A 13,143-nucleotide genomic window follows, 5' to 3' on the forward strand; every position below is an offset into this window, starting at 1 on the left:
TGTAGTGAAAAGGAAGAGATAAACACTTTAAGAATTTATGGTTTAACATATTTAATCTTCACTACAACCCAACTGTAGATGAAAGAAACCCTTGTGTAACCTTACTGCCTTAAGGTAAAGTCCATCTAATCCATCCATCCATCCATCCACCCATCTAAGAAATGGTAGAAGGTCAGAGGAAGTACTCCAGTTTGAGGCCTCAATCCAACTACATGGCACACTCTTATACATACACAGCCTCTTGACAAATCAATTTAGTGTCATTAATCAATCAAACACAAAGTCATTTTGGATAAAAAAAGCTCAAGGAACAAATGATTTAATGTGATTGTTTAATGCCTGAATTGCCGAATGATGTGTTAAAAAAAAAAAAAAAGATTAATGCTGCCTCATAGCTCTAGGAGACTTAATTGAAACCCCTGCTATATGTCACAGAGCTTATGGAATTCTCATATTCTTTCCATATCTGTCTGGATTGTTTTGTTCACAGTACTCCATTTCTTTCTTAAGTACAGTACCTGGAGATAATCCCACAGTGACATCTAGAGAACATGGAACTCCACAAAGACAAAGTTTTGCCCAGAATTAAAATGCAGCACTTGGGAGCAATGAGAAGGTACTGCACTGACTACTATAACATTGTGCTGCTGAAAATATAAAGAAATTATATACAGTAGAGTCCTGCTAATCCGAACTAATTGGGACTGAACACTGTTCAGATTAGCGAAAATTCGGATTAGGCGGAGTTTTGTCATATAATGCCATATATTGACTTTATGAGGCGTATTAAGCGTCTGATGTGTCAAAAATTAAAGGTAAGAAATTACGTATTCTAGTACACTGCAATTTAAACTGCACTGTAGTGTGACTGTGATCGGAGGTAAAATCGATATGACAGGCGGTACGTGAGTAGTAGCGGAAGGGCAGTGACCTAGACCCCCGCCTAGACCTACGCATTCCTCTTGATTTCCGTTCCCAAACTATGAGTCACTGAGTCAGTGTGCCACCTGCTGCTGCTGAGTGATGTGTTTTGTGCAATGTTATTGTTCGTGTGCGCGCACTTGCCCTGTGTTTTGTGAGTCCTTGTGAGTGGTGTGTAGTGTGGTTTCTTTACATTCTGTGCTTGTCCCTGCTGTTAATCATCATGGCAAGCAAACGTAAACAAAACTCGTGTACATTAAAAGAAAAACTGGAAGTGTTGAAAAGACTTCACAAAGGTGAAAGTGCCACTCAGTTATCGAAGGAATTTGGTGTCGGGAAAGCAACAATTTCCGATTGGAAAAAGAACAGAGGTAAAATTGAGCAGTTTTGCACTACCACAAATGAAAAAACGATTGAAAAACGCAGCAAGACGACAGTGTCTTCTTACGAAAAATTGGACGAAGCACTTTTCTTATGGTTTACACAAGAAAGACAGAAAGGAATCCCTATCACTGGCCCTCTAATTCAAGAAAAGGCGCTTCAATTGAACAAGCTCATGGACGGTGACGTATCATTTACGGCTAGTTGTGGTTTCTTAGACCGATGGAAGAAAAGACACGGAATCAGGCAGCTTACAATAACTGGGGAGAAATCGTCAGCGGACAACGAAGCAGCTGTTGAATACCTTGAGGAGTTCAAATGCATCATTTCTTCCTACTCGCCCCAGCAAGTTTACAATGCAGATGAGACAAGACTTAACTTTAAAGCATTGCCTACCAAAAGTCTTGCATCACAAGAGGAACGATCTGCACCAGGGTTTAAAATGGATAAGCAGCGCCTAACTGTGTTGGCCTGCAGCAATGCTTCTGCCACAAATAAGCTTCCACTGATGGTTATCGGCAAATCGGCAAAACCATGCTGTTTTAAGAACATGAACATGAACTCTCTCCCTGTTTTTTACAGAAATCAAAAGAAAGCTTGGATGGATCGCGCCTTGTTCCAAGAATGGTTTGACAAGCAATTTGTGCCAAAAGTAAAGGCGTTTAACAAAGAAAATGGATTGCCTCCTAGTGCTTTGTTACTTATAGACAATGCTCCGTCACATCCAGAAGAAATGCAACTTGTTTGCGATGATACCAAGGCTATTTTTCTCCCACCAAATGTGGGAGGAGGAAGGGGACGCGCCGACTGATGTTGTTCCACACACTGCCGCAGCCAGTGCTCTTGATCTCGCTTTGCGCTACGTTGAGCAACACGCCGATGCAACTCCAACAGATGTTATGTTTATGCGGCGTTGGCGAAACATTGCTTCTTCAAGCCGTTTTAGTTCGTTGCGTCAGAAGAAGATCACTGACTTTATCTCTTAGATAATGGTTTGCTTTTTACGTTTTGTGTAAATGCTGTACAGAACATGGATTCTACATATGTGAGTAAATTCGAACTTGTTTCAATTTTAAGTAAGGCTGTATTTTGGATTTTTAGTTAGACAGCGAAATTGAAAAATTACAAGTTTCTTAAAAGTACATTAAACGTACGACATAACTTGAAAAAACTTGTTTTCTTTACTTTTCCCAGTTCAGAAATTTTATAAAAATGATTTTTTTCCCTAGTCCTGTTCGGATTAGGCGGATTTTCAGATTAGCGGGGTTCGGATTAGCGGGACTCTACTGTAATTAAAAGTCATAGTGTTGGCAAAGGTTTACTATTAATGAATCCAACACCTGCAGCCTTTCAAATGAGAACCAGATTATGTTTAAGTAAACACGAACACACTAGACTATCTGTAGAGTAACATTTCTGGATTTTCATATTCATATTCCACCACTCTACTCCAAGTCTTTCCAGGATGTCTGCACTTCTCATCTTATCTCTAAGGAAGAGCCCAGCCAACCTGCAGAGAAAGCTCATTTCGGCCGATTATATTCACAATTTCATTCTTTCAGTCATTACCCAAAGCTCATGATCACATGGAGGGTAGGGACATAGATGTACTAGTAAGTCGAGAGCTTTGCCATTAAAATAAACTCCTTCCTTATCACTATGGATTTGTGTAATTGCGCTTAATGCCCCCATCCATTTATAGGTCTCACCATCCCTTTTCTCCTTACTCATGAACATGGTACTTAAACTTCTCCACTTTTTCCTACTGAGAACCATGGCCTCAGATTTGGAGGTGTTGATCGACATCCCTGCCACTTCACACTTGGTTGAAAATTATCCCAATGTGTGCTGGAGTTCAAGCCCAAAGAAGACAAATATCCTCATGAATCAGCAAAAAACACTTTCATATATACCTATTATTTAATTTAGAATTCTAAATTTAATACACTGACCTTATTTCGCATGATTTATTTGTGATTTGTTTTTGCAATTTGTAATTGTACTTTCGGCACTGTGCAAGCCGTAGCCTTTTTATAGAAGCTTTGTATTTCTCACTATTTTTCTTTTTGTTTCTGAACTTATTTACTAGTTACTAGTCTTATTTAAAATCAGATTTGATATGGCTTCTGACTTGTCACTGATTGTAGTCACTAGAAATTGGATAAATAAATTTAATGAAAATGTTTTAGACTTGGTCTACCATCTATTGTAGTGGGAAATGTTTGATCAATGCCAAGTAAAATGGATAAACTGTCTATACTTATGAAGCATACAAATACAGTGGCATATGGTGCTTTACAGAAAGCTGACTTAAACCTGATATAGCTGACACTGTTTTAATGCTGGACGGATTTCATCTTATTCAAACAGACATAGACTCAATACAGGGTGGAAAAAAGACAGGAGGTGGACTGGTCATCTGTGTAAATTAGGAATGGTGTAAAAGAGAGCATATCACAGTTAAAACTATAGTTTGTAATGGAGACTTTGAAATTCTGTCTGACAGAATTTGTCCATGTTATTTGGCATGGGAAATAAATTACATCATCCTTATTAATTTTTATATTTCTTCCTCTGCAAATGGGGACCTATCATCGGAAATAATTCATTAAGTCACCAACAATTTAATAATGATTCACTCTGACCCTACAGTTACAATACATAATGACTTAAATCATGTGACTTTGATACGAGTGAATGCAAATTTCTACCAGTTTGTGACCGGTTCCACTCAAGGAAATAACAAGCTGGACCTGCTGTATTCAAATGTTAAAGATGCTTTTAAGTATAATCTACTTGCTCCTTTAGGCAAATCTGACCACAATTTGATTCATCTAATTTCCAGCCTCAAACCTATTATTAGATGGCAGCCTATTTCCACCAGAATAGTGAAGAACTGGAAGCTGGTTTGCTGAAATGACTCTGAATGACTGCTTCCAAATATTGAGCGACTCTGTCACTGCATCACAGACTATATTAATTTCTGTGTCGACACAGTGGTACTCACAAAGACAGTCTGTTACTTTGCAAACAACAAGTCCAGGATAACTAAGGAGCAAAAAAGGTCACCTGAATGAGAAAAAGAGAGCATTCAAATTCAGTGACAAAGCATGTGCTAAAGAAAAACCTGAGGAAGGAAAGGAAACTTACAAAGCTGAAATAAAAAAACAAACTAACTCAGAATAACATGAAGGATGTTTGGAATGGACTGGGTATAATTATGGGACTAAACCAATCCAGGGCTCAGGTGCTAGGAGGGGATCAGGACAAAGCTAATGCCCTGAACAAGTTTTTTCATTGATTTTCTCTCTCGCTTCCACATTCTTCCAATAATCAGTCTTCCCACACCATCCCTTCTACATGAACAACTCCTGCCAGGTCAACTGGAATGGCCAGTGACAAATCCACCTCTGACCTTCAGTGTGGAATGTGTAACTATAAGAAGACAATTGATCAAGCTACACACAGGGAAAGCTGTGGAACCAGGTGGAGTCAGTCCTTGCATTTTTAAGGCCTGTGTGACCAACTTTGTGGTGTGCCTAGTCAAAATCCCTGCACACATATATTAGTAGAACATATACTGTAGGTTTCACACAGATACTAACTGGGCTGAGACATAAAGGAGTCTGAAGCTGTGACATTACAGGACTGACAACTATAACACCACTTAAAATTTTTAAAAATGTTAAATCCCAGTAGGGGTTACAATGAGCTATTTTTGAGTAATTAAAATTAAAAAAATGAAGATGCTTCACCTTCTGAGCAAATTAAAGTGTAATGAAAGCAGATATGATAATAGTTTAAAAATACACAATGCACAACATGCAGAGATTATTTAAATCTAATATCAGTTTTGAATATTATTACTATCAATGAATAATATGCAGACAAGATATAAAACTAATATCAGTTAAAAATATCATTGTGCTTTATCAATTTCTAGACAGTACTATTAAACTTGAGAAAGGATTTTAAAGCTAATTATCTTCTACAGGCATAAAGGAAGAGATCTGAGAGCGGATGCAACGCCTTTTAACACTAGAATTACCAGAGCCTACGAAAAAACTCGTAAATCCGTCCCACCTTAAATCGCGTCTTAAATCCGTTTGCACCTCTCCGCCAGAGTCCTTTGTCATCTAAATGTGCTGATAAGCAAAAGCTACTAGCAGCCAGCTATTCCATCCCCCCACCGACTTAGAATGAACTTCTCCTAGCTCAAGCCTTGCCTTGGTTTGATTACCTGGGATTGAAGTGGAGTTTTACAGTGGAAATAATTCTAGCGTTATTTGGAATACACGCATTTCATGTGTGTTCCATTTCTATAGTAGGCTGTGCAAACACATTTTTAAAACAGAAACGTTTTTCATATTCTAATAGTAAATGACAAAATGTAGGCATAAACTATATAACGTATGAAGCCTGAAGTCCATATATCAAAGAAACACTTTCACAAAAGGTACAAATAAGAGAACACGTGCGCTTTCGTTCAAAAAAAAAAAAAAAAAAGCTGCGTTAGCATGCCACATTGACATTCTTACTACAACCACCGCGGTGGCGTAATGGTGTCAGCCCCTGACTGGGAATCAGAGGGTGGCGAGTTCGATCCCCCACGGCTCCACTTCGAGAAGTGAACTGCTCTTATTCTTACAATTTTAGAATAACAACATAAATTTGATTTCAGTCTGTAACAGCCAGTGTAACTTATGATACTGGTAAAGGTTAGCTTTTTTTTTTTTTTTTTTTTATTCACTTTTCATTCTCGCAGTCGCATTCAGAATCAATCCATACAACCCCATCTGACACAGCTGGTTTCACATAAATAAAAGTGCACTTTTATTCAGGACTATAACCGAAGAATAAAGAAAGCAAGTTACAGTTGGTGGTTGATACGACAGCTTGCGTCGTGCAATGTTAAGAACTGCTGATTTCCGATCCGTGCTATATAAAATCATCACATTCAAATATTAACAGTTCCCACACACCCAAGGTCCGCCATTCCTACATTTACGACATGTGTACTTGTTGCAGTGTACACACCTCTCTGTGCTATGGTTCCTATTACAGTGAATGAGCACCTGACACTGTACTTTCTTCCCTGGGGGAAGCTGAGGTCTTAGAACGGAAGTTTGTTGATGCTGTATCATCTTTTCTTTTTCCATCGCCTTTTCCTGTAAGAAGCGACGACGAAGTTCCTCTGCAAGGTGAGCCATGAACACTCTTCTTTTCTCAGTGGACCCCGTGCATGCCTTATACAGTACGTGTGCGTTCATCGCTGCTAGGTCAAGGATGTTGTAGAACACAGCAACCGGCCACCTGCGTGTTCCTGTTCGCACTGAACAAGCATGCTCCTTCTGGTCCATGATGTCAACGCCACGCTGGGGAAAAAAGAAAGACAAATATATGTGACATTTTGAAGAAATCATTTTATCACCAGAATAGCACCAGAATACTTCGTCACACTAATATTTTTTTCATTAGCATACCTTCATGTGGTTGTAGTCTGTGACCGTGTTTGTTTTTTTTTTTTTATCTTGCCCAATCTCCACATCATGATGCATTGTGCTGAGAATGCAGACAGACTTCATCTTTTTGGGCACATACACTGTCAGCATGGCACTGGGAGATCTAAACACCAGCGTGGAGAATTGTTCGTGTACTGAACTGACTTTAGCTGCAGGTGGAAGTTCCCGTCGCACTTTATTCATGGTGCCAAGCAGAGTTGTATTGCGGTGCAGCAGTCTATTAGCCAGCGAAAGTGACGTGAAGAAGTTGTCTGTTGTTATGGTTCTGCCTTTGTCCTTTGGCAACTCTGCTTGGCACCATGAATAAAGTGCGACGGGAACTTCCACCTGCAGCTAAAGTCAGTTCAGTACACGAACAATTCTCCACGCTGGTGTTTAGATCTCCCAGTGCCATGCTGACAGTGTATGTGCCCAAAAAGATGAAGTCTGTCTGCATTCTCAGCACAATGCATCATGATGTGGAGATTGGGCAAGATAAAAAAAAAAAAAAACAAACACGGTCACAGACTACAACCACATGAAGGTATGCTAATGAAAAAAATATTAGTGTGACGAAGTATTCTGGTGCTATTCTGGTGATAAAATGATTTCTTCAAAATGTCACATATATTTGTCTTTCTTTTTTCCCCAGCGTGGCGTTGACATCATGGACCAGAAGGCGCGTGCTTGTTCAGTGCGAACAGGAACACGCAGGTGGCCGGTTGCTGTGTTCTACAACATCCTTGACCTAGCAGCGATGAACGCACACGTACTGTATAAGGCATGCACGGGGTCCACTGAGAAAAGAAGAGTGTTCATGGCTCACCTTGCAGAGGAACTTCGTCGTCGCTTCTTACAGGAAAAGGCGATGGAAAAAGAAAAGATGATACAGCATCAACAAACTTCCGTTCTAAGACCTCAGCTTCCCCCAGGGAAGAAAGTACAGTGTCAGGTGCTCATTCACTGTAATAGGAACCATAGCACAGAGAGGTGTGTACACTGCAACAAGTAAACATGTCGTAAATGTAGGAATGGCGGACCTTGGGTGTGTGGGAACTGTTAATATTTGAATGTGATGATTTTATATAGCACGGATCGGAAATCAGCAGTTCTTAACATTGCACGACGCAAGCTGTCGTATCAACCACCAACTGTAACTTGCTTTCTTTATTCTTCGGTTATAGTCTTGAATAAAAGTGCACTTTTATTTATGTGAAACCAGCTGTGTCAGATGGGGTTGTATGGATTGATTCTGAATGCGACTGCGAGAATGAAAAGTGAATTAAAAAAAAAAAAAAAAGCTAACCTTTACCAGTATCATAAGTTACACCGGCTGTTACAGACTGAAATCAAATTTATGTTGTTATTCTAAAATTGTAAGAATAAGAGCAGTTCATTTCTCGAAGTGGAACCGTGGGGGATTGAACTCACCACCCTCTGATTCCCAGTCAGGGGCTGATACCATTACGCCACCGCGGCGGTTGTAGTAAGAATGTCAATGTGGCATGCTAACGCGGCTTTTTTTTTTTAATATTTTTGAACGAAAGCGCACATGTTCTCTTATTTGTACCTTTTGTGAAAGTGTTTCTTTGATATATGGACTTCAGGCTTCATACGTTATATAGTTTATGCCTACATTTTGTCATTTACTATTAGAATATGAAAAATGTTTCTGTTTTAAAAATGTGTTTGCACAGCCTACTATAGAAATGGAACACACATGAAATGCGTGTATTCCAAATAACGCTAGAATTATTTCCACTGTAAAACTCCACTTTAATCCCAGGTAATCAAATCAAGGCAAGGCTTGAGCTAGGAGAAGTTCATTCTAAGTCGGTGGGGGGATGGAATAGCTGGCTGCTAGTAGCTTTTGCTTATCAGCACATTTAGATGACAAAGGACTCTGGCGGAGAGGTGCAAATGGATTTAAGACGCGATTTAAGGTGGGACGGATTTACGAGTTTTTTCGTAGGCTCTGGTAATTCTAGTGTTAATCCATTAGGGATTCAGTGAGAATACTGTACATCTTTTAACATGAAAAAAATCAGAATTACGACCCACAAGTTTAGCTTCCATTATGTTGCTTTGCTCCTCATAATAATATATAGTTAATACATTTAAACACATTACCAAATGTGCATCATTTGGTTTACAAAAAATTATGAAAAAATTGCTACTGTACTTGCATAGTATCAGTATTATAAAGTGATAGAAGAGTACAAATTAATTTTAGTGTCTGAATTTTATTTTGAGATAGACAAATAATTCTCATACTTTTAAGTTTTTATAGAGTAGCTGGATAGTTAAGGTTATTATTTTTGAAATACCCACCCATACATCCATTTTCTATCCCACTTGTTCAGTTAGAGAAGACAGGGTCGATCCTTAAGGTACTTAGTAATCAGTTATGAAAAGGTTATCAGTCAATCACAGTGCACATTCACATTCATACTTGGTGAAATTACAGTACAAATGCCAACTTACCTAATATATACTGTACATCTCTTTTATTGCTGTTTTCACTTAGCTATAAGGTTTGCTATGCCACAGGGTTTAGTCCTGGTTTTTTCATGCATACAGCATGCCAAGTCGTTGACTGTGTAGAGTATGCACATTGTCATTCATTTTGCCCTAATTTGAAAATGCAAGTGCAAACCGTGGGGTATTGTTTGTGTTTGTTAGCTGATAGAAAGTGAAACAAAAATAACATAAAGGTTTATTGCCGGTGTGGAAGAAGATATTACTGCTGGGCATGATTTACAATGTTCTAGTAAAAATTCGGGTCATTTTGGAGTTGACGTAGAGAAAACATTGGTTTTATCTCTGACAAGAATAAAGGTGAAAGCAATAGGAGGATCCATGGATGTACCTGAACTAATGTACAGTAGGTTAACGAACAAATTTGGTGATTGGTGATCCTTCCATTTACTGGCAGACTAGTTTCTTTTTCTGCCATATAACATTTTTCAAGTACGTTTGGATAGTTTGCTGAAGTTTACAGCCAGCTCCCTAAAGAGGCTCTTAATTATGGATGTGTGTTGTGTTCTTGTCTGTCTGTCTGTTGTCTTGTATATGGTATATTTGTGCATTTTTAAATCCATCTGTTTCTGTTTTGTAAATTAAGGGAAACTGGGATAAGAGCGCCTGATATTGTTTCAAGAAATAAATAAACTGACATTTTAAAATTATTCTAAACTAGCCAACCCGCGGCGTAACATACGCCGCATAATTATGTATTGATGGGTGAACACTTGCTGAACGACACAGTTGTCCAAATGGAGTGGGTTTGTGGATACCACTGTGAATGAATGAAAAGATGGACCTCTGGAGAGAGCAACATACAATTGTCCGTGACTGAAAGCGGGATCGTCTGTGACGATGGAGTCCACGCTGGTGAAAGTTACTTCGTCGGTAGGGATAAGTTTCAGCACTTGTTCATTAAGGTGTAGCGAGTCTTCGTTGTTGGTGCTTAATATAGCTTGCGTACTGAGTTGTTCCGGAGTCACAGTTGAGAAACACTTTTTTAATGTCTTTTAAGCACAGGGAAAAAAACTAACATGTGAAACATCCGTAATGTAATAAGCCACCAAGAAAAGTAACATTCCAACAATGCATGCTACGATCCGATCGCTGTAAACAGAAGTGAAAACAAAATCGAGGCCGGTGCATTCTTTAACTGCCTTGTAGTGCAATGGTAGTGCTACTGTTTTGCAGTAAGGAGACTGTGGAAGATTTTGGGTTCACTTCCCAGTTTCTCCCTGTGTGGATAGCACTTTGAATACTGAAAACACTGGTATATCAATGTAATGAAGTATTATTATTCTTATGCGTCCAGCGCTCTCTCTCTCGCGCGCCTGTATGCGTGTGTGTGTCGCTCGCTCTCTCTCGCTCGCTGCACGTGTTCCTGCAGGCATACCAGTAAGTGAATGAAAAGATGAAACTCTGGAGAGAGCAACATACAACTGTCCGTGACTGAAAACTGGTTTTGGCAGATACATGCACATCTTTTTGAAAGTTTGGCCCTGTGCCTTATCAATTGTCATCGCAAAGGCAAACCTAACAGGAAATTGTCTTCGTATTAAAGTAAAAGGCAAATTATCCGCGACAAACAAACTGTTTTACACGCTGCATACCAACCCGCGGAGTAGTATATGCCGCATAATCATGTTTTTTAAGCAGAGGGAAAAAATGAACATTTGCAAAATCCGTAACGCCGCTTTCAGTAAGTACAATGCACACGCGTTTAATTTGTCAGCCACTTTTTGCCAGCCGTCTTTTTTGGTTTGGGCTGCTTTTGCAGGGTTACCGCTTGTGCATATTAAATCTTGAAATCCTTCGAGTAACTAATTAACTAACTAACACCCACCCACCCAGCTTGTGAGAAAAACATGTGCCCGTTCTTTCATCATTTTGTTGCAGCGTATCAAAGACTTGCAGATCATGTTTTCTAGAGTCAATATACAGTTGAACCTCGGTTCACAACCATAATTCGTTCCAAACCTCTGGTCGTAAACCGAAGCAATTTCCCCCATAAGATTGTATGTAAATACAATTAATCCATTCCAGACCATACGAACTGTATGTAAATATATATTTTTAAAGATTTTTAAAGCACAAATATAGTTAATCATTACACCATAGAATGCACAGTGTAATAGTAAAAACATTGAATAACACTGACACAAACACCCAGGCTCCCTGCTCAGCTGCATGCTCTCTCTCTCTCTCTCTCAGCAGCACATGAGCCTCCCCAGCCCCCCCCCCCCCTCTCAGCAGCACACGAGCCTCCCCAGCCCCCACCCCTCTCTCTCTCTCTCAGCAGCACGTGAGCCCCCTCCCCCTCTGTCTCTCAGCAGCACGTGAGCCTCCCCAGCCCCCCCCCCTCTTTTTCGCTCTCTCTCTCAGCAGCACAGGAGCCCCCTCCCCCTCTCTCTCTCTATAACATTGCAGCAGTTGTATAAACACTTTTTTTTTTAAATGAGTTTTAAGCACAGGGGGAAAAAAAGGAACATTTGAACAAATCCGAACTTTATTTAAAAGCCAACCAAGATAGTAACATTGCAGGAGTTCACCATTTTTAATCAGGCGACTGACAGTAGTGGAGTCAGGCACAGAGAAGGTCAGCTGCTGAGAAAGCGTCTCAACTGTTGCAGGGCGGTGAAGCAGGTGAGACGCTAATGAAAAAGAGGCACAGGGCTTATTGGTTTTTAAGGACTGCTTCCTTCATTGTGTTTTAACCTCTGTTTTAAAGGATTGCGCGGCTCTCTGTCGCGCTGCCTGTGTGTGCGCGGCTCTCTCTCTTTTTAGGCTGCCTGTGTGTGCCTCTGTCTCTCTCTGGCGCTACCTCTGTGTGAACCAAGGTTTCACTGAGGTTGACTAATGAAAAGTCAACGTGGCTCAGAGCTGCATGTGGAGTGTGGCACAGACAAACAGAAATGACGGCATGTTTTCCGGGGCGTCGCGTCCGAGTTGGTGGGTGTGGCTCTGCGAGTTGTCGTCGTATCCAATGGTCTTAGAGTTGGTGGGCGTGGCTCCTTCCTTAGTGCGCCATGGGTGTCTTACTTGTTGGCGGCTTAGTGAATCCACGCCCCTTCCGGCGTGCTTTCCATGGGTGGCTACTTGTCTTCTGGCTTAGGGAATTATATATATAGATAGCCTCTGATATTTGAGTCTCTCTTCCATTAACCAGGGTAATTAAACACTGGTGGCAAGGAAGGTACTCGTGGTAAGGAAGGTACTCTAGATACAAGCGTGAGAAAATAGTTGACAGGGGCAATATGACCTGTAGCTGAGCACCGTAGCAATAGACAGAGAGACAGACAGAGCTCTGGACTGGGGAAAAGCATAACATGCTTCCCGAGGACAGTACCGGGCATGTAATTCTCCAGATGTCAAGAATACCTAGCCCTCTGATCATAATGTGATTATGGGGACTGAAAGAGGTTAGAAAGGCAGTTCAGAGTAGTCCCAAGAGATATGTGTAGCAATATACCCTGTTGCATAAAACAGGAAAGGCCCAGAAAACTAAAGGCATCTACGTTTTGCTTTGGAGCTCAGGGATGCAGAAAGTCCATGGCCACCAGAGTGAGCTCTGGGTGGAAGACAAAAGGACTTTATGGGAATGTTTTTTGACCCCAGAAGTGGCTCTGGGTTTTGTCCTACAAATAGCCATAGACAGGAGTATAAAGCTGCCTCAGCTACTGTGCAAGTGACCTTATAGTCATGGAGTGAATTAGGCAAAAGCTCTAAATAGCAGGGAGGTAGGAAGTAGAACTTAAGGTGAGAAAGAATTAAGAGTGTGTAGGGGGATGACTGGGAGTGTGCTATGGTGCTCGTGGCA

At 40.4% G+C, this 13,143-nt stretch overlaps 1 protein-coding gene across 1 annotated transcript in view; it reads right to left on the reverse strand.

Annotated features, from left to right (window-relative positions):
- arsk (arylsulfatase family, member K) overlaps positions 1 to 13,143 on the reverse strand; it is an 81,857-nt gene that overhangs the window by 45,782 nt on the left and 22,932 nt on the right. The window lies entirely within an intron of this gene.

This window comes from Erpetoichthys calabaricus, chromosome 7 (assembly GCF_900747795.2).
Source record: "Erpetoichthys calabaricus chromosome 7, fErpCal1.3, whole genome shotgun sequence".
NCBI lineage: Eukaryota > Metazoa > Chordata > Cladistia > Polypteriformes > Polypteridae > Erpetoichthys > Erpetoichthys calabaricus.